Genomic DNA, 23593 nt, shown 5'->3' with positions numbered 1-23593 from the left:
TGATCCTTTGGTTTCACACAGATTTAATATTTGCTGCCAAACACATAGTATAAACTTTGAGAAAATGAAACCTTATAAATTCAGGAATAAACTCTGAGGTCTTTGTTGGTCCATTGTTGGGTGTTACTCTCCTAGTTTCTAAGTGCTCTTACACTGAAAACCCTTGTCAAGCTTACAGAAGGGAAAATAGGTACTTAAAAATGCCTTCCTGGCTCTTCTTCCTAGAACTCAATCTTCCATTGGTTTCTAATTTGTTAGTGTATCTTTGGACAAGCATAAGAGCCTCTGATTTTGTAATTACTTTAAAATGAGCAGAATTTCCATTTTATTTTAGAGCTATTTTGGAATTTGACTTTTTCAAATTTGAAAAAAAATAATAGATTTTCTTATTTTAATTTTTAAATTATTTACTTGTTTTTGTGTCTTGAGGATGGATATTTTGTATATCTGAATATGGTCCTCAATTTCTGGTATCTTTATCAGCACACAAGTATTTTCTGTCCTATTTTTAATTTCTCTAAATGAGTTCCGGTAACATTTTGTACATTTTAGAATCAAAAAATGTTAGGAGCTATAAGAACCCCTCATTATTTTTTTTTTTAATTAGGACTGCATAGCTTACGTTCTTTGGGCACATTCTCTGAGTTAACTAGGAATAGAACACCCACGTATTCCAGAACTACTCTGATCTCCATAAATAATTCAAATTGGCAAAAAAAAAAAAAAATTCTGTAATACTTTTAAAAATAAAGAACCATATTCAAATCTGAATTAACCCCCAAAAATACATGTAGGATAGAATAGTTATTTCCAAAATATTGAGTATTTGAGAAAACTATTTAATTTTAGAGGCATTTGTATAATTGTTTTAGTAGGCAAATATTAGAGTAATTTTGCTTCTCCTGAATAAACAATGCCTGATAGGGATAATTGAGGAGTAGAGTTGATAGGAGTTGGCAGATTTTTTTTTCAGAGTTTTAATATATGTCTTGGCTGAAATACAGAATGCCAAATCACACAGGTGATTGAAAATTAAAATTGAAATAACTAAAAATAACAATAAAACCTAATCATGATATACCTAAATTTGTTGAATTATGTGTTGTTTTGAAAGTTTATGCTCCCAGATTCCTTCAGGGTTTTGTTTGTTTGTTTGTTTGGTCTGAAAACCTTGATTTGCAAACATTACAGTAAGGTATAATGCTATCTAGCCATAACGGTCTAAAAAATAAGACTATAGTTTTAACACCATTATAGGCAAAAAGAACATACTTCTCTTCCTTAATTTTAATAAAAACAAATTTAAAACTGAGTTGAAGTTTCTTTTATCAATAAAAGAGTTAGCTCCACACCTAAGAGTAAATACCTCAAATATTTTGTGATGTATTTACTCACTTTTAGCTGTTACCTACCAAGATAACATGGATTTTACATTAATGTCAAAAGTCTTCCATAAAGCTTGTCTTCCTTCAACCTTTGGTTTTTGCATGGAAATAACAGGGAAGCATTTTCTTCTCTGTTAGGCCCATTACTTGGGCTTACACACTCACTCTCTACTTGACTTCTCTTCTGATGTGTCCATACCACTTGCTGGTGTGCCTTCAGTGGATTAGGAGTCCTATTCTGGCAAAGAAGGGAGGGGGCATGTGTTTAATTTTTGGCCTTCTCCTCAACTCAGAATCCAAATATAGTCACATTCTATTTTCAGAGTTGATGGCTCACGTACTCACCTTTTCTGTTAGCACAGAAACCAATTCATAGCTGCTTCTGGAAAAGGAATCACCGGGACCCTGAGAGATGAGAAGTTAGGGGAGGTTAGGGGATGGTGCAGAGAGAGGCCAAGATGAGTTTTGACTCATAAAATCAAGCAGTTATTTGTTGCAGCCACTAGGTGACACCATGGAAAGTTGTCAACAAAGTAATGATGCATGTGCTGGTGCAGCTTCCTGAGCGTGTTACTGAGTGTGACCACACTCAAGCATAGCTTCTAATGTTAGCCTTCTCTTGATTTGCTCATGGCTCTTGGCCTTTTTCTCCCCAAAATATAATGCCATGCTGTACTTGGTCTGTTGGGATAGGCCGCTTCCTTCAGTTTAAAGTGGTGCTCTTACCAACTCACCTTCCTTACTGTTTAGACCTATGTCTTAAGCCTAAACACCAGTTTAGACCTCCCTTTCCTCACAGATACTTTATTTTAGGTGTCAGATTTCCTTTCCATGATAGTAGATCCCTGTGAAAGCGTCCTGTTCTACTGTGGTCTCTTGACCTTTAAATCTCAGGGAACTATAGGTCAAAATTTCTGTTTAATCTCCTACAATTACATCTGTTATTTCTGTCTTATCTCCTGTGATGAGTGAGAAAAGGCAAAAACCTCAAGAAATAAATCATGGTGTCATCACCAGACGTTCTGTCAAACACTCTGGCAGGTTTTCTGCCCTCACCAGTTCCTCCCTTTCACATTCCATAATTTGTGTCTACTTACCTGTGTTTCTCCTGAAGAGTAAAAACATGGACACATAGATGCATATATACGTCCTGCCAGGTTAAGCACCTTTTTATACTTTTATGTGTATAGTGGTCTGGCCTTAGTCAAAAATTGCAAATTCAGTAAAATTATATTACATCAATATTTTTTATCTTTCTTCAGGGTCCCCTTGACAACTATAAATGGTTGCCTTCTACCAAAAATGGTTAATGTTTGCCACTAAAACAGATTTCATTGTCTCAAAGATAAAGAGATTGATGTAATCCATGATTGTAGGGAAGACATAACCAGATCTTTGAAGTTTAGGGGTTTAGTTTGTACAAAGTGCTTCCTTTGGGTCACAGACTTGGGTGGCAGAATACTCATTGGGTTTACAGTCAACCTGACTCTATTCCAAAATTCTGAGAAAACAAAAATTAAAAGAGGGAACAGAATAAATGTGCAATGATGAATGAGGATAGAAGTAGAAGCTGGACCAGGTCTCCTGGTAACTTGGACTCTACCACTTGGAGACTGAAATGAATGATGTGGTATTTACATTTAATGGGAGTATGCCAGGAGCTTGAACAATACAAATACTGAATTTTTAAAAAGGTATGCATAGTGAAATTTTAAGGGAAATTTCAGGAAAAAAAGTATTGCAACTTCAACCCTTTTAAAAAAGTAAATGTGTCACATAACAAATAAACCAGATGTCATCAGGAGCAGGTGCCAGTGAAAGGTTTTACTACTGAATTCAGTGGAAGGAAGCATGCTCTGATCATTTCTTTCTGTGAAAAAGAGGCCAACCAGATACCTGGATTATAAGTCCATGGAGTCTGAAGTAAAATCCACAAGTAGAAGCAATTTAAAGCAACGGAAACTCGTCAAGTACTAAAATAAAACACTGGAAAAAGTAGGGATAATTATTTGCATATCCTAGAGAAGACTGTAATGCATTAAATGAAAGATAGTTCAAGAGTTCAATTTTTCTATAACTCTAACTTGATTTGCAGTAAATGCTCTAATTTACCATAGTTTGCAAAACTGATGTTTGGTTTTCATTGCTTTTTTTGTTTGTTTGTTTTTTAGAGTAGCTTCTCACATTTTTTACATACATTCATACACACACAGGCACATACACATGCACACATGTGAAAGCACATACATACATACACATTTGTACACACTTACACACTAACACATCCCTAGATTTCCAACTTTACTGTGGTTGTTTACTGCCATAGTGGTGACAAATCACCTTTCATAGACACATGTCATTAATTTATACTGATATAAGCTTGGGTATTTATCAAATGTTCAGGTCTAAAAAATAAATATTTCCAGATTCCTCACAGCTGTATACAATTGGTTTTAATACCCAATCAGAAGGATTATTTGTGATGTTTTTAGTGATTTGCTAATAGTCTAATTTATTTTTTTCTTTAGAAATGTAACTATTGTTTAAGAAGTAATTCAGAGTAGATAAATCACCAGTCTTGGGTTTGGGTAACCCAAGTGTTAAAATGAACAAATACCGCAATCTGTGTTTGATTTCTATGCTTTTCCTGTTATTTACCAAGTGTCTACTTCTGTGCCATAAATAATTTAGAGTTCAGAGTGAACTATGCCATTAAGTGCTAAAAAGGTCCAAATCACGTTTATTTTATTTGTTAATGTTTCTCTCATATAATCAAAATCTAAAACCATTCCACTTGCCCTCTAATAAACAAAAGTGTGCCTAAAATGCTATTGTATGCTTTCTTGTGGCAAAGGGTAGAAGAATAAATTAAATATCCAGTATGATTGATTATAGAAGACTTTTTATGTGTATTCCTACTAGCGACAATGTAAAATTCTTGGTACATTCTATTCATAGAAGACAAACTATGTTTAATATATTTTTAATATATATTTAATACTCATATGTATTTTGAGTCAACTCTATGTTGACTCAACTACATACCTTATACATAAGCCAACTACAATCCTTGAAAGAGTGAAATTTCAACTGAGTATTTCTTCTAACAGTGTCTTGGTAATAATTTTAAGTGTTCACTCTAGCACGTGGTGAAAAAGACCTAGCAGATTCCTCACTGTAATGGGAAACATTTTGTTCTTTTTTGTGGTGATTTTCTTATGCCAAAAGCAGTCATTTCAAATGGTTTTGTTAGTTGTATTTATATGAACTTAAAACAATTGTCAAAGTAAAAAGATGGAATATGTAGACCACACCCACATCTTAGTGACTGGGGAAATTGAGGTTCAAAAAGCTTTCATTTAACCCAAGTTATAAAGTAGACTTGAGCAGGTCAAGAATCAAAACATCACGATTCTGATGGGGTGTCCTGGCCTTTCTCCTTTGTTTCCTCTTACAGAGAGGGTTTGTGAAACTCTAAAACACTTCTCAAAAAAATACACTACAGACAAGTTTAAGATGTTAGTAAATGTGGATTAAAAACAGGTTTCTCTTTTGAAGTACTACTTACCAGTCATTTAAATATCCTATACATTGGAAACACAATAGGAGAAATTCTTAAATTTCTCTTTGTTCAGACTGGAAACTAATTGAGAGGTTTAAAACAAATAGAGCTAGAACTTAGTCATTTATGTACGTGGGTTTATATTTGCTTTTGGTTTTTCCTCTGTATGAAACTAAAATAATTCACACCATTACAAAATCCTTGCTTGTTTGCCCTTTGGTTATATGTAGGTAATTACATATGATAGGGCTTTTGTGAGGGAATAACTAATGTTGCAGGGCTGTGATGATATATATAAGAAATTAATCTAGTGGCTGGCATATAGTAAGAGTTTAATAAACTACTTTTTAGCTAGTGTTATTTAGTGATTGAATTTACTGAATCATCATGTTCTAATATTACCTGATTCACTTGGACTGGTTACATGGAAAACCTTTTCTCATTCATATGATAAGGTCATTACTAAAGAGAAAGAGTCTTCTATACTATATGGGAACCATTTCTGTGCTCAGTAAGCCAAACACTATTGTAGGTGTTCTATATATTATTCCCTGTAATGCTCCCAAGGACCCTATAAGGGTATTAGTCACTCCCACTCCCCACCGTGTAAGCATGGACACTCAGTTCAGAGAGATAGACTCGAGGAGAACTCCACAGAAATATGAGAAAAGCTGATTTCAAACTTAGGTGTGCCTTCTCTAGAAGTCCATCTATTTTCTAGTCTATCAGGCAACCTTAAAATCCAACAGATCATGCAACTTTACAATTAAAAGAAGCATACTTTACTTATTTAGAAAAACAAATTTTGTGTAAATGACACACTATTCCATTTCCATATGTCAACCAATATCAATGAAAAACAACTAGTTTCTAAATGCTAAGTCTGCTGGACCGTATAATAGGAGGTAGGACTTAGGAGTTCTTTGGGCCATAGCTACATGCTTTTGTACTCCTGTCTCCCAGTCAGAAGCCAAAAGCAACCCGCGTGTGCGCGCACGCACACACACACACACACACACACACACACACGGCACCATCTGCTTAATTCTCTGACAGAATAGAGCTTTCTTCGTATGATGAGAACCATGCCTCCCTCTGCAACATGGCCCGGTCTCTCACTGAGGCCCTTTTAAGGATGACTGAAGAATGCATTGCAGCCTTCAGCACATTTCCTCAGGCCTTTCATGAGCCCTGCTCAGATAAGTCCAAATGTCCAAATGTCGAAAATCACTTCATAAAGAAATGTCGTTAGCTTTTACACGAGTGACATGATTAATAGTCTCCCTTTAATAGTATGTGCCAGGTAATATGCTAAGCACTTTGCACACATTATGTTATCTAACAGTAATAATAGCAGAATGCAATAGGTGCTATTCCTCATCCCTATTTTTCAAGTGTATAATTGCAAAGGTAAAGTAACAGAGTTAGAAGAAGATGATCCAGAATTAGAATGTGATAACACACCTACTAATTTGGTTCTATCTTAGAAAGTTTGTGTAAGATAAGCAAACTGCTGAGCTGTTCAGAGGTGAGTCTAGGATCATCGCCTTAAAGAATCTCCTCTAGAAACACCAGGAGTATTTTCTCCTTCCATGTTCTCCAAACTTCTCCAAACAAGATAACAGGCAATCAGATACACTGAAAATAGGAATGTGTGATATAATTATTTCTTTGAAACTGTTAGCGTAAGACATTCATAATACTGAACATGGTTTCATGAAAGAAGATACTTGGTTTCATGAAAGAAACTCTGTTGGCATTTTCATTCCCATTTATTAAATGTGATATCTTTTGAGACCATAATGTTTATGTAAAACAAAGGGAATAAAAATCTCCACAATCTTTACACTCTAAAATTTACTATACATACTGTCAGAAACTTTGTAACTGATGATATAAAAACCTTTCTAAACTTTAGTTATGATACATGTTGTTTGGGAAATTTTGGGCTTGTTCTATTAGTGCTCAGATGGTTGTAATGAAGACAGCTGCTGGGGAGATTTGGCAGGTGTACAAATGAACTTAGAAACGTACGTGTTTATCACTTAGAAGCTGCACACACCTACTGTTCTTCTTCGCCAAAAGATAACAATTCCACATTTTATAGGCAATTGTCTTTCCTTTTTTGTCCCAGAGGCTCACCAAAATTCAATAAGTTTATTTTAGTGAAAACCACCTTGCTGCACTCAGCATCTTGCCTAAGCAAATTTCCTTAAAATAAAATGAACAAGAGCCATTACTGCACAGTGAACAAAGCCAAAATGATCACAAGCCCATTTTTTTCCAAATGAGCTCATTACTATTAATTTCTCCTGTCCTCAGAGAATATTTGGAAAAGCAAGTTCATCAGGAGAGGGAAATAAATGTAAAAGCAAAGTTGGTAAAAATATCTCTCACCTTCAAAATTGCATCTGAAGTAAGGCAATCCCATAGGACACTAACTCTCCATGGCATAGGCTCTGAATAGATAATTCAGATGATTAGCTGTGCCTGATTCTCAGAGCATACATGGATGTTTTGACACTGGTATAAAAGAGAAGCTAGATGTTTGTAGAACGACCTCAGTAAATATGCATAATGCAACAGATTTCATTCTCAAGAAACTTAAGAGTTTCCCTCCCTGGAAATCTAGAGAAACTCTGAAATTAGGACTATCACAATAAAAGCCAAATGTTTAAAATAAATGAAAACATTTAAAGATTGGCTCTCTTGGAGCCGAGTTCTTGAGCTGTCCCTACCAAGATGGGGAGGACTTTATAGACTACCTGATGGGACATGGGGCTGGAAGGCAAGGCATTATGTGACAAGAGTGAGGTGATTAAAGCATTTCATCTCTGATGACTCCTCACACTTTTCTTTTGAACTTCAACTCCTCCACTTAATAGCTGTATGACATTGTAATTCTATTCAACACATAATAGTCTCCATTTTTAAATGAAAAGATCATAACAGTTACTACTTTATAAGGAATAAAATATTAAATGTGAATAGCCTAGGACAGTATCTGGTGCACAATCAGATACAAAACATGTTGGTAATTATATAATGGTATGAATTTGAACTTTATTTTCTGTCATCTCTACGTTCCCTCCCAAATGGAGAGTATAGTAAGTTACACATAAATGTGCTTCTCTGCCTTCGAAAAGACTAAGCAGGACCAGGCGGGGTTTGGAGCCACAAAGTGGGTCAGGAGGCAGGCTGTGCACACAAGTTTTTGAAGGAGATCGTTCTTGTGTTTCTATGAGCTAAAATCTTCCACACTTTATCAACGTACAGGGATAGTAAATCACCTAATCTAAGATCAGGAAAATGAATAAGATTGTTTGGCTTGACTTTATCTGAGACATGGTTCATGAAGCAAAAAAGGATTTTATCAGCTTCTACACGGTCTGACCTTCTTCACTAAGATGGAAGAACAAATAGCGATTTGGGGCTGTTTACACCATTTTTAGGCAAGTGAGTGCATGAGCAGGGGGTGGGGACAGAGAGAGAAGGAGACTCTCAAGCAGGCTCCATGCTCAGCAGGAGCCCAAGGCGGTGCTCAATATCACCCCCTTGAGGTGATGACCGGAGCCAAAATCAAGAGTCATACCTTTGATTGAGCCATGCAGGCCCCCCATACCCTCTTTTACTTTATACTTCTGTTAGCCTGCAACAACAGGAAGCCACTGAAAATGAGGGGGTTGCGGTCTCTTGTTATTACCTACACATGGCACTTCAATTCCATTAATATTGTCCCCTCTCCTCCTCCTCTTCACTTGACTCCACCTCTCCTTCTCCTCTCCCATTATTTGTCTTTCCCTCCTTTTCTCTCCCCCTCCCATCCCCCTCATTTTCTTTAGTCTCCTCCTCCCTTTCCCCCTCCCACCTCCCCGTGACCCTCCTTCCTCTCCATCATCTGTCCGTTTGTGATTATTTCTTTGCCAGCAGAGAGAATTTTATCATTATCAAAACTTCTTGTGGCCCTTTTTCCTGGTGAGTTGACTTAATGATAGGCCAGGAAAAAAAAGCCATACACCCAAAACTAGAACCATTAGTGTTGAGTTGTGTCTGAGTAATGCTGTCAATTCTTTAAGAACGGAAATATACTTTGCAAAGATGGTGGCTACTTTTCAATAGGATTCAAGCTGTTAAAGTTAATAGAAAATGAAAAGCTGGAAAGTATTACTTGATTTAAAAGCCACTGATGCTCAAGTATTTAGAGAATGTCCACTGAGGACCCGAGTGTTGAATTCCTAGGTAGAAAATTGTCATTTTAACATTTGACTTAGAGTGCTTGAAATTAGAGTTTAAATGTTTATATGCCTAGACATCGCTAATTTCAGAATTTCAAACCAAATCAAATGCTCTCCACCAAACAAAGATGTGGTGATAGTTCGAATATATTTACACTTATCTTTATTTTGTAATACTTAAAATTTAAAGATCACAAATGACCTTCTTAGCCTGTCTGACAACGATTGCATTACCAATAATATCAAATGTTAAGCATGAAATACAAATATCCATCCTGTGCTGCACACTTCCTTAACATGTCTGGCATTTCCCTTAAGAAGGCCATGAAGAACACCTTGCTGGAAAAACCTTTGTTCCTCACCAACCAAAACATAAAGGAGGTTCTGAATAATTGATGTAAAGCTGTCAATTCATATACCCTAATGTACTCTATAAACAAGAATGCCATAATAGTTAAAAGATTGAACTCATTGGCTTTTCTTTAGGCTCAAACATTTTACCTTGGCAAAATATCCCAGCAGTAGCCAAAAACCATTGCATGAAGGAAGATATCTGAGATCATGTAATAATCAAAACTCAGAAGTTTTTTTAAAGATTATTCCTCATATGTAAGCCTTCTAAACATTAATTTGCTTGCATTTTCTCCTTGGACATCAAAAATATACATAAAATGGGAATCTTTTCAAAGAAACAGATTTCAAACTACAAAAGTCTAGTTTTTTAAAAATTCAATTCATTGCCACACTAGTTGGTTTTTCTTGCGTTAGTGTATTTCAAAGTGCAGCCATTGTTCCTCAGCTATAAACAAAGTACAATATATAGCTTTTGCCTAACTTCCTGGGTAAACCACATTCAAGTCCAAATAATACTTCTACCTGATTCAAGATACTCAAACAACAAAGTCTTAGTAATAATATTAGAAGAAAGCTGAACAGTGTTGAGGAAATGTTCAGTGTGGTAAGATTTTGTTTATTGCAGATTATTATGGTTCAATACAAAGTGATCAGAGGAAGTGAGAGAAAAATATGGGTTCTAAAGAGGAAGTCAAGATAGAGCAGTATGTACATGAGTAGGAAGAAATGTGGCTTTCAAGCTTTTGACCACAGAACAGAGCCAAGAAATACATTCTACTTTATCATCTAGTAACACAAGTATGAGCACACACATGTGTGCATGGGAAGAGCAAGAACTAAAATGTGTATGAAATAACATGAAATATATGAGCTATAATCATGAAATAACACCATTTTTATATGAGACCTATTCTGGTATTTCCTAATGTGTTCTAATCAACGTCCTTTTCTGTCGTCCTTTTCTCTATCACTTGTGTTGGGGCAATTTTTGTCTTCCAAATTTTAGCTGTAACCTTTGCTATATATTCCAGAGGGTAGTATATGCTGCATCTGCATCTGGGATTTCTTGGTTTCTGCTCTGGGACTTTTGAACCACCCCTACTTGAGAATAGATAGAAATGCCATCAACCTTGGTGAGAAGCATAAAAAAAACAAAAACAAAAACAAAAAACCCTATAAGGTAACACATTTCTGGAGTAACCCTTGACCGGGGGCAGGAACCAGTGGAAAAAGCACTCTTATCTTTCATTCCTCTTCTAAGCACATGACTCATAATATTCTAGAACTACACTAGAGGAATTTACTGCTAGATGCCCATAGTGATGATGAGAATACCAGTTCTGTGGGTTGGTTTGTTCTTCTTTCCTGTTATACTACTCTCAGTCTCTGACAACTATTTCTTGGGATCAGATTACAAATAAACGACTTGCTCGTATATTCTAACCTGAACTTCCACTTTTTTGGGGGGTTAGAAGAGAGGTACCCAGGCTAATTTACCACTTGATTAAAACATTGCTGGTCATAAATTGGTTTAATATTAATTTGAAAAACAGTGATCTGGACCTTGGGAAACAGGAGAACCCAAGTGCAAAGAAGGACTCCTCGGTGATGGTGTAGGCAAAGAATTCTTAGATCGATTACAGAATCTTGTGAAATACCCAATGATGAATGGTATTCAAAAGTCCAAGTGTAACATGTCTAATAGGAAAGTATTCTCTCTTTGGTGTATATCAACACTGTCCTCTGATGCCTCCTTTTGTTATTTCATAGAAACCTAAAATGTACATTGTGCCTTTAAATTTAATTCATCAAATATTTCTTGAGCTGCTACAATGATAAAGGCTGGAATGTTTGTAGAAAAGGACCAGAATGTATCTTACGCCTTTCAGTGTTAATAAGGAATTGAAGTCATGTGGGCATAGCTGATGGCTTCAAACTTGTTTTACGGGAAATTAGGATTTTGGAAAGGAAATAGAGAAATTAGCACTGCATATTTCGGGTTAGAGAAGAGATTTAAACAAAATTAGATGGCTAAAGTAAAAAATTACAGAAAAGTAAATATACAGAAAAAAGGGGAAAACCAGAAACAGACTAACCAGAAACAGCAGAGCAAGTGTCAGGAACACAAATTTTAGCGTGAGATTCTTATACACAAATACCTAGGGAGTGAGAAATAAGTTTACCGTGAGATGTTATGATAACAGTGCATATCCACATAGTTGTTACCAGCCTTCCCTCATCACTCAGAAGGTGTGCTGGCTGTGCAGAATTCCCTTCTATGAATTGATAGCCTTACCCTTATTGCCATATAGTCAATCTGATGCTTCATTCTTTTCTATGGATCTGTAGAAATTATTTTTACATATTCTGAAGAGTAATCTGTCAGTTATGTGTGTTACAGATGAAGGAGCCTTACTTCATTAGTATTCCAAAAGAGTTCCAGTAGCATCTGACAAACTCTTCATTTGCCAGGCTGAATTTAAGTCAAAAATAGATAAGGACCCTTAAAGGGGGCACTATTTTAAGACATTTTTATCTCCTGTTGGTCAAAGGGTACAAATTTCCCATTTTAAGATGAATAAGTTCTGGGAATCTAATGTACAGAATAATGAGTATAATTATCAATATTATAATACTTCAAAGTAACTAAGAGAATAAATCTTAATTGTTCTCACCACAAAAAAAAAGTAGTAATTATGCTTTGTGATGTTCTTAGCCAACACTATGGCATGTAACTGTTTTGCAATACGTAAGTGTATCACATCAACATATTATACACCTGAAACTTAAATAATGTTATATATTCCACTATATTTCCATGAAGCAAAAAAAAAAAAAAAAAAAGAAAGAAAGAAAGAAAGAAAAAAAAGTTGTATCTCTTGTCCAGAAACAAAACATCCAAGAGTTAGCTACACAATATGCTAGATACTAGGGTACAAAAGCACACAAGACACCATCGCAGTTCTCAGAGGGTTTTCAATCAGGTAGAAGAAATCAATATTTATAAAATTAAAATTAATAAGGTGTGATAAATTAATACAATATACTAAACGAGTACAGAGGATGTGGTGACTAATTTGTTTAAATGTGTTCAAACTGGTTAATGAGTTACCTTGAGAAGTACTGAGATCCCAAGTAGAGAAGCAATTCAAGCCAAATATGATTTGGAATCCAATGCTTTTGGACGTGTACCATAAAAACAATTGTTTAAAAGCTGAGTGAGTTTGAAACAGCAGAGTCTAAGATAGTTGGATTTCCAAGAACATGTTTGCTTAATGCATTTCATTCTTGAAGTCCAAAAAAACACCCCAAACCATGGACTCAATAGCAATTAAAGTAAACAGTTATCTTGTTCATATTATGCCTTGTTTGTCAGTATGATTGATCTTCTAAACCAGGAGTTGGAAAACAATGGCTCAATGGTCAGATCCAGCTAGCTGCCTTTTTTTTTTTTTGGTAAATAAAGTTGTATCATAACACAACCATGCTCCTTAATTTACATATGTTTTATGACTGTTTTCACAACACAAGGCCAGATTTGAAGAATTCATTAAGACTGGCCCACAGATCTAAAATGTTTACTACTGTGTTTTTCACAGAAAAAGTTTGCTGAATGTTACATCTAAATGATCACCTGTTGCTCATGTGGAAGGAGCATTATTGGGTCAAATGTTGGAATGGATTATTGTGCACTTTATATCGTACTTTAAAATTTTGTATTTTTTTCATTTTGAGCAAATTGTTTTATAATGTAGATAAGCATATTCTTACCTGTTAACAAATAACTGATAAAATTCTCAGTGTAATCAATCCAATTCAATTGGATCGTGTATGTTTTTTCTTCCAACCTAAAAATTATGTTATAAATCTACATATTACTTGGCTTTCACCACTTGTTCCACTCAAAAATACATTTAAATGGATTAGGAACAAGAAGTGACATTGCTATAGCAACAGGACCTATATGATGAGGCAATGCTTGCTAGATATTTAATGTTACATTAATGAGAATTCTGCAACATTATTACTCTTGAAGGGTCAGTAATAAATTTTTTATTATCATATGAGTAGAGAGATACTATCTTCTCTTTTGCTCTTATACTGATTGATCTGGCCAAGCTTTGTGAACAATTAAATTCTGGGGTGTATTTTGAAGGTGGAGAAGAAAGTATGAATTGGAAACTCTTTTTTAGCAAAAGAGCTAAGCTAAAATAACTCTTTCTAATATTAGAAAAGTCCATTTATCTAAGCCTCAGCATTCACACAAATTCTCTCAAACAAAATGTTTTTCCTAGAAATGAGAGACCTGGATCTCTGGTGGGCAGCTGCAATAGTCTGCCTTCCAAATGGGTTCTGATTATTCTTGTCTGATGGCATTCACACCCTTGTGTTGTGCCCTCTGCACTAAATAGGGCAGACTCAGGCTAGTAATAAAAGACATTGAAACTTCTACCTTACTCTCGGGGACTGCTCACTTCACCGGGTAAGGCAAGTTGGAAGAACAACCTTAGAGGAAGATCCTTCAGCTCCAATGAAGTGTTCAAATAATTACAGATATTTTGACTAGAATCTCATGAAAGGCTTTAGGCCAGAACCACTCAATTATGCTGTTCCCAAATACATAAAAAACAGCAACTACAAGAGGATGTTGATATTATTGATGATATACCATATTAGCCACTATGTTCAGGGATACATTGTGAGACACAATAGATAATTAATGCAGCAGCAATACCCCATCTTGAACAGTTGTGGAGCCCTACCTCACTGAGAAAATCTGCCCATCAGCCTTTGGCAATCCTTGGAACAGAAAGTCCCAAACCAAAGATTTTACAGTAACATCATTCTACCTAGATAGAAGCCTCCTTCAGCGCAGATTTAGCCCAACCAGAGTGCCTAGCTAAATGCCTGAACTGATGCAGTGGGAAATGTTTTCATGTGGGAGACTGACAAAGAATGTTACTCATTTGAAACCATGTGACATTGGGCATGACACATAACTTCCAAACATCATTTCTACAAAATTGAAATGAATATTTGCCTTTTTCAAAGTGTTATGAGGGGCAAGTAAGGGAAGGAAACACATGTGATAATGTTTGAAAACAGTGAAAATAGCCCACATCAGTAATTGCTAGTCCTTGACATCTCATTTATAAGGTAATAGCTCCTACTTGTTTATTTGTAAATATCAATAAGATGGCCCTTTTTCAATGGTTTGAATTCCTGGAAATATGTGTAGCTCAGAAAATACTCTTCCATTCTTGATGCTTCTTACTCTGTGAGTACTTGACTTTATTCAGTCTCAGCTTTAATTCTGAAGACACAGAAAGGATGCTTTCCTTTCCTATACCAATTGTCCTCATGTTTCTCCTCCTAACCACTTTTATGCTGGCCTGCCATATTTATCCAGTGTGAGAAGATCCTGTACTTCCTGTTCTTATTCATCTGTGCTATGAACCACCCACGTTAAACACCCCTAAAGGATAAAAGGAACACTCTTTTTTAGTATATATTACTCATACCATCACGAATATAAAAGAAATTTAACTCTTAGTAGCATTAATTCAACTACTTTATTATTTTATGTAATATAATAATATAAATACCACTAACATTTATACTTGGTACCAGATTCCAAGTGTTGGGAGCATAGCTGTGAGTAAAGCAAAATCCCTACTTTTACAGGGTTTTTAGTTTGTAGTGACAGGTTGTAAATGAACTGTATAAAGTATATAGTATAATATATGATGCTATTGATAAAAAGAAAAAAAGGGAAGATTTATAGGGGATACCTAGAAGGTGCAGTTTTAGATAGAGTTACCAAAAGTCTTCATAGAAGGGTGACATTTTAGCAAAGATTTGGTGGAAGTAAGAAGTGACCTGTGGTTCTCAAAGTAAGGGCGTTGCCATCACAGGAAGCTACCAGCATGTAGACCATCATGTGGAAACGTGTGTGATTTGTTTGGAAAGAGAAAGAAGGTCAATGTGACTGAACCAAAATAAGAAAGGGGAGATTGTAACAGGTGACGCCAGAGCTTTTAATCGGAGTCAACATTTTCCAATAATTTGGCTTGTGCATGGAATGGTGTGGAAAGTCACAGAGAGACTGAGCAGATAGTAGTTCTAACCTGATTCGTGTTTTATAAGATGGACTCTAGTAGTTTTAATAAAAATAGAGTGGTGGGGCCCATGACAGATGCCGAGTGATGGGTGAGTAGACTTGGGCATTAATATTGGTAAGTAATGATGACCGCTGGGACCAGGGTGGTACAAAAATTTTTAAAGGGGCAGTGAAAAAAATGGTCAGATACCAGATGTATTTTGAATGTAGAGCTGAAAGGACTTACTGATTGATTGAATTAGTGTAGGAGACAAAGAGGATGCTTAAAGATTTTTGGCATGAGAAACTGAAGGAATGGGATTGCCTTTAAGTGATAAGTAGGATGTCAGGAAAATCTACTTTGGGAAGACTGAAAATAAGGAGTTCATTTTATAATAGGTCACTTTTAACGTGCCCATTAGACTATTAGATAACCATGTAAAAATGTCAGGTAGACAGTCGTCCATGTTGGGAATTAATGGATTAGGTACGGATTAAAGATATTTGTTTATAATTTACCAAGATTTAAATAATCTTATAGTTGACATTTGATTGTTAAAAGGTGTGGAATAAAAAGATAAAAGGTCTAAAATTGAGTTCAAAACACTCGTATTTTAGAAATAGGCAAGTGGAGAAGATACTGGCAAAAAAGCTTGAGAATGAGCAACTTGTTACTCAGAAGAAAAATCAAGACAGAGAGGCATCTTGGAAGCCAAGTGAAGACAGTGTTCTAAAGGTGAGAGACCCATGAGTTGTCAAATGCTTTCAATAGGTCAGTAGATGGAGGCATAAGAAAAGGAAGGCAAGGGTAATTGGTGACATTTACAACAGTAATTTCAGTGGAATTCAAAGCACAAAACCCTCAATGTTGTGTTTTGAAGGTTGAATAAAGGAAAATAATTTAGGTGCTGATGAGGACAACTGTTTTGAGAAGGTTTGCTTTAAAGTAAAGGCAAAAATCCGATACAGTGACTGGGGAGAGGATAGAGATCCAAGGAGAATTGTTGTAGCATAGGAGATACTTGAGAATTTTTTATGTTTATGAGAAAATCTCAGAGAAAAAGACCATGACAGACCAGAGGGAGATTTGTGGAAACAATGTGCTTGAGTGGTTTAGAAACAGGCACACAAATGGAAGAGTTGGTCACTGGTCAGAGTACCGATAGTTGATAGCAACAGACATAGTTCAAGCCTAGGTGTAGAGAGGTGGGTGGATATATTTGTTGGAACATTTTGAGGTTCTCTTCTTAATACTTTGGCTTTCTCAGAAAAATAGTATATTAAGTCATGGACGGAGAATGAGCTTGAGAGTGTAGGTGTTTAAGATTTGAGGAGAGAGAAGATGATTTGAAATAGTATCACGGAAAAGGAGAGAGAAGGTGCATTGTGCATCATTAAAAGCTCACTTGATCTTTGTGGTCATATTTCAAGTGATAGGTTGTATTTTTCTCCAGCACGTTCAACTGCACATCTGGGCAGGAGTGGAAAGGGAGACAAGTTGGAAGCAAACAAGCTGCACTCTGGCATTGCCAAAAGAATAGAGAAGAGTGAATGAAAGGCAGAGGTAGGGGTCAGGAGTGGTTATAATGACTGAACACGGAATTCAAGAAGGATAAGGAGGGAAATAGAAATTTGAGCATGGATGAGGGTTAATATGAGGTGGTACATACAGTCAATGGATTGTAGAACCCATGAGTTAGAGATTCTTGCAGTTGGGATTTTAGACCAAGTGAACTGGAAAGATGGGATATAGTTGTTGAGAGAAAGGATGCTTGTAAATGAAATTTGGAGTGATTGTAGTTACTGGTAATGACATTGTAGGATATGACCTTGGGAATAAGTAGGTGGTGACACAAGCATTAAAGGGGAAAAGATCAAAGAAATGTAGGTAAAAATATTGAAAGAATCATCTAAGCAAATATTAATTTTTTTTAGGAATTCTGGCAGGAGTAGTGGTGGGCAGTGGCCTTGAACCAGGAGGTAAGCTTCTTTAGGAATGAAAGATTATACCAGGAAAGCCAGGTAGCAACTACAGGAAGCCAGGGTACTAGAGAGGATAGTCTCATGACTAGGGATCAGAAGATATTTTTTTTTAATTTTTTTTTTCAACGTTTATTTATTTTTGGGACAGAGAGAGACAGAGTATGAACGGGGGAGGGGCAGAGAGAGAGGGAGACACAGAATCGGAAACAGGCTCCAGGCTCTGAGTCATCAGCCCAGAGCCTGACGCGGGGCTCGAACTCACAGACCGCGAGATCGTGACCTGGCTGAAGTCGGAAAAGATATTTTTTAAAGAGTAAGGAACAGGAATTTTCTTTAAACCATAATGAACAAGAAGAAGGCCTAATACATCTCTGAGAGAAATATGCAGTGTGTTGAGAAGAAAATCTGTGCCATGTATGTGGCACTATGATCAGGGAAGAGGCACAATTCAGTATAGAGCAAGGAAATGAAGGATGTGATTTTTTTGCTAATGACTGTGAATGGAACAATCAATTAAATATTTTCATATTTTGTGCCTTAGTAATTGCATTACATTTCCAAGAAAATTGATAGAGAAGAGAAATAACCTGTACACATGTAGGTATTGCTGAACCAGACCATAATTCAATTGTATTAATGATTCACCTCAAGCTATGCACTAGTGATCCAGGTGATGGATTCAAGGTCAGATGGTCAGAACAGCCTCTGGGCTTTATGAACCACTTGTATTTCTGTAGCTCCAGGATGTCTTTATGATAAAGTAAAGACTGTGTTCCATTAGCCTAGTCAGATGGAAAATAAAACAATGGTATTAGATTTTGAGAACAAGACAGTTGCTCTGGTATCAAGTGTATATTTGGCAAGTTGTTAAAAATATATCCAAAGCAAGCAGTAGGAAGATTAAATAGAAAGAACACTCCTCTAGACTTGGGTTATAGGGTTACTCCCGCACTATTGATTCAAACTTGTTGGGCTTTGATTTTTCCTATATATAAACTGAGAGGGTCAGACCAGTAAATCTTACAGTCCTGGCTCTAAAATTCTAATATCTTAATCTAATGACAAGCCAAATAATAAAACTTTTTATGTAATAACTTGCCTTTATACTTTGCATTAAAGTATTTGAAAATAATTATTTATGTAGTTGGAAATTGGAAAGCCCAGTAAATAATAGTAAATAAACATTGTTTTTGCTGTAGAAAGCAAATGAAAGATGGAAATAAAAGGCTGTACCAAACAAAAAGAATAAAATTTATTATCTTTTCCCAAACCCAGGTGAAGTATGGCCTTTTTCCAGATACTTATCTTTCCCAACCATTTTCAAGACAATCAGTAATCAGCCTTATAACAGATTGCCTAATACTGAACTGATACAAATCCTAGGAAAGAATGATAGAAGAAATAATAGACAATATAAATGAAACAAAAATGTTAAGTTTTTATTTTATTTTTAAAAAAATTTTTTTTAATGTTTATTTTTGACAGAGAGCAAGAGAGAGAGAGAGAGAGAGAGAGAGAGAGAGACAGGGCATGAGCGGGGAAGGGGCAGAGAGAGAGGGGGACACAGAATCCAAAGCAGGCTCCAGGTTCTGAGCTGTCAGCACAGAGCCTGAAGCGGGGCTCGAACTCACAGGACCGCGAGATCATGACCTGAGCCGAAGTCGGACACTCAACCGACTGAGCCACCCAGGTGCCCCGAAAAAAATGTTAAGTTTTTAAACACAATAAAAAAGCCACAACCATTTCTGGGAAAAAAAAAAATGTGGTTACAAGATCTTACTCCATCTACTGTGTGTAGCAGGTATGAAATAAACACTATTCTTGAGAATTCTTACTCCATCACATTTGAAAGCTTTCTTTAATATTAGTATATGTTTCCATTACATTTTTTCAATGTAGAGAAATATAAAAAGACCCAAGTTTGTAGTAGAATATTAAAAAATGGTATTTATGTCCATTTTTAATTTGAAGAGTAGATGCTAAAGAATGAAAATATTAATATCATGACTATATATTATCTATTGCCGTTACTAGGAATTCCAATACTATGCTGAATAAGTGTGCTGAGAGTAGACATCCTTGTCTTGTTTCTGATCTTAGAGGAAAAGCTTTCAGCTTTTCACCATTGAGTATGAGGTTAGCTATAAGCTTGTCATCATGGCCTTTATTATTTTGAACTATATTTCCTCTATACCAAGTTTGCTAAGAATTTTTATTTTAAAAGATGTTAAATTTTGTTAAATGTTTTTTCTGCATCTATTGAGATCACGTACTATCTTTGCTTTTGTTAATATAGTATATCACATTCATTTTTCAGATTTTGAACCATCCTTGCATCCCTGAAATAAATCCCACTTGATCATAGTGTATGTTCCTTTTGATGTACTATTGAATTCAGTTTGCTAGTATTTTTTTTTAATTTTTTTTTCAAGGTTTATTTATTTTTGGGACAGAGAGAGACAGAGCATGAACGGGGGAGGGGCAGAGAGAGGGAGACACAGAATCGGAAACAGGCTCCAGGCTCTGAGCCATCAGCCCAGAGCCCGATGCGGGGCTCGAACTCGCGGACCGCGAGATCGTGACCTGGCTGAAGTCGGACGCTTAACCGACTGCGCCACCCAGGCGTCCCCAGTTTGCTAGTATTTTATTGAAGAGTTTTCATCTATGTTCATCAGGGATATTGATGTGTAGTTTTCTTTGCTTGGAATGGCCTTGGCGGATTCTTCCAAATGTTAATGACTAAAGAGTAATAGCCATTTTTTATCTCACAGTGTGTATGAACCACGAATTTAAGAGCAGTTTGGGTAGGCAATTTTGGTTTGAAGTTTCTCATGATGTTATAAGGTGATGTCGGTCAAGCCTCAAATCATCTGGACTCTTAACTGAGGCAGAAGTGATGCTGACTCTTGTGGAGAGGCCTCCAAATTCCATACACACCTTTCTCGGGGCTGCTTGAGTGTTCTTAGAATATGGTAATTGGCTCACCTAGGAGTGACAAAAGAGCTAGAGCCAGACAAAAGCTGTCCTTGTGTCTAAACCTTGATTTTTGCCACATTCTATTTATTAAAAATGGGTCACAAGTCCAGCCTTTAGTCAAGGGAAGGGAAATTTGGCTCCTCCTTTTAAAGAAAGAAATGTCAGTGAATTTTCAAAAATATTTTTAAATCACCAAAGACTACATGGAAGATAAAGATTTGCCCATTTCTTAATAAAGACTCATTATTTTAGTTTAATACCTACTAAATTCACTAATACATAATTGACTTTTTGAGTAAATTGATTATTCCATCTTTCTCATTTTTTTCTTCTTTATTTTGCTTCTAACATTTGGTGTTTTGCTCAATTGACCACCTCAGTTGTCTACTTGGGAATCTAGTAACTAGTTTAAGTGTTTGTTTCAAGGTCGACCAACAAAATGTGGAACTCAGTCTAGGTTTTCCAAGTGACAGATTTACTCATAGTATTTTCAGTTATTTTGAAATAACCCATTAATGACAGCAGCTTTACTTTATTCCAAGGCTTTGTGATTGTGAATCTAAGATTGAGGGAAATGTGTTTCTGGCAAATATGAGACTGGTAACTGGGGAGGGGGGATTTATGAAAACTTAAAGTGACAAGGTCATAGAGAGAATTTTGTCACCCACATAGTATAAGTCGAGGTGCCTGATGTGGTAAAAGGAATTGATGACAAGATAATGTACTACAGACCTTTCAAACAGCGGGAGCAAAACTAATTTTTTTCTTTTATTTTTTATTTATTTTAATTAATAATGGATGATGATGATCTCAGCAGTTCAGCACAGCAAGTTCCAATTCTCTCATTTTCTATCTGCAGAACAGAGATGTGACTCTGCTGTCAATATAGGTTGTGACATTTGTTATATAATAAAAACCAAAATCTGATTTAGTGTGGCTACCTTCTTGAATCTCTATGCAACAGAAGAATACAATGTTGTCTTATGCAAAGAGATGAAGTCATGTCATGTCCTGTTTGAGTTAAGAGGGTAAAGTTATGTAGTGGGCAGCGACAGGGGTTAAGAAGTTATTCTCTGTATATAGTGAAACAGAGCAAAAAAAAAAAAAAATAATAGCACTTAGGAGTTTCATACACTGTCATAGCTGAGCTATATTGAAGAAGTATAAAATATAGTCAACCTTCTATACTACATGTGCTACTAACACAGTTCATTTTTAATTTTTGGTAAATTAGATTTTGACAGCTAAAATGTTTAGCCAAGAATAGCAAAACTTTTCACAATTAAAATATCATTGCTACTCTTAGGCTAGGTTTATGCTTTACTTTCCATCTGAATTTCACTGCTTATGGATCAAAGACTGGCATCAAGAGAACTTTCTCTGACATTGAAGGTCAGAAACTTCAAAAATAGTGCTAATAGAATAAGAAATAACAGAAAGGTGCTATCCAAGAATGTCACTGTTTACTGTACATCCAGACAGCTAAATAATTTTCTCAAAGTTTAGTTATACACTAGACGATCTCATCTCTTTCAATTGGAAGAATTTCTAAGTGGTTTCTTAAGAAAAATAACTTCAGTCTCAACTGCTGGAAAGCCACATTATTGTCACTGTTCTATGCAATTACAAAAATAGGAATGGCGTGTGAGCCTGAAAGCTGTGCTAACCTGGGTGATAGGGTAGTACATTCTAATGGAAGATAGTTTCAGGTAACAGTTTTGTGACTTACAGAAAAGAAATTATCAATTGATAATTGACTTTCAGATTGATCGTTCCTTTTAGGACTCTACATTCTTAAGGACCACAGAGAAATTGAAAAGTTTCTTTTAAACATTTCTAAAGAATAAAAGAATAGTAGCCTCTTTGAGTAGATAGCTAGAGCAAACTATTGATAGGAGTGTGTCATTGAGTTTATACTTAAGCATTTGCCAGAAGACAGATTTTAGTGCAAAACTGTATGGAAGAAAATATTATCTGAAGTAAATGATAATTTACTCACCCAGAACACTATTCTAGTGTAAAAACCAAAAATTGCGTAGTTTTAGATAATTCCTAAAAATCCCCAGGAGATAAATTCCATTGCTTCCTCCTCCTATTTTTCCCCTAACATGGAAGAATGAAAAACCTAAGAATAGGTGACATAAGACAGACAATAGAAGCCCTACCTGAGTTTTTTCAGACTAACTAAGGGCTCAGTCCATGGCTAACAGGAGACATTGCCATCAGCTTTTTATATACATACAACGAAAACAGAATCAGCTAATGAAATGAGGCTTTCCTTGATGAGTCTAAGTTTCTAATTAAAATCTTTTCATGATTTGGCTGCATATGGAAGCATGCTAGAATCTATCGATGTAGCCCACAGGCAAGTGGGCAGGAAACAGGCTGTCAAGTTTTGTGCCATTTCAGATGCGGTGGAGAATGGAGATGCTGTTTGATATTGCAGTTCAAGAAGTATCAAAGGAGGCTTGGGGTCAAAGTCAACCTGAAAGCTTCTTTCTTTCGTTTAAAAAGAGAGGTCAAACCATACTACTCCTCCCATTATTTTTTTTCCTGAGAAGAAGAAAACCATAGAAGAGAGCAAAGAAAACATAGAAAGTGAAGACATAGGCAGGCAAAGAGAAAGAACCTTATGATTTCCAAGGGCAAAAGACAGGAGCATTTCAAGCAAAGTGCACAATGAAGGAGCAGATGGGGTCACTAATTCCAATAGTGTCCAGAACAGCTAGAACTGTAGAAATATAGGTGATAACATCTGAGCAATTGCAGAAATAAAATGTCCTGGAACATGGGCACCGAGAGCCACATAAATGGATTGGCCAGTAGTGCAGAATTAGGAGAAAAAATGAAAGATTCAGAGAGACTATCAGTCATTTGTGTTTATGTACAAGTTTTTCCTTAAGATGTTGATTTTACTGAAGTTAAGAGACTGAAAGAAGGAAAAGTGTGGTATTTTAGTTGCTGTTTTTTTTTTTTTTTTTTACCTTCTTTTCTTAGG

This window comes from Leopardus geoffroyi, chromosome A2, assembly GCF_018350155.1.
Source record: "Leopardus geoffroyi isolate Oge1 chromosome A2, O.geoffroyi_Oge1_pat1.0, whole genome shotgun sequence".
Taxonomy (NCBI): Eukaryota; Metazoa; Chordata; class Mammalia; order Carnivora; family Felidae; genus Leopardus; species Leopardus geoffroyi.
This window is presented reverse-complemented; position numbering follows the sequence as displayed.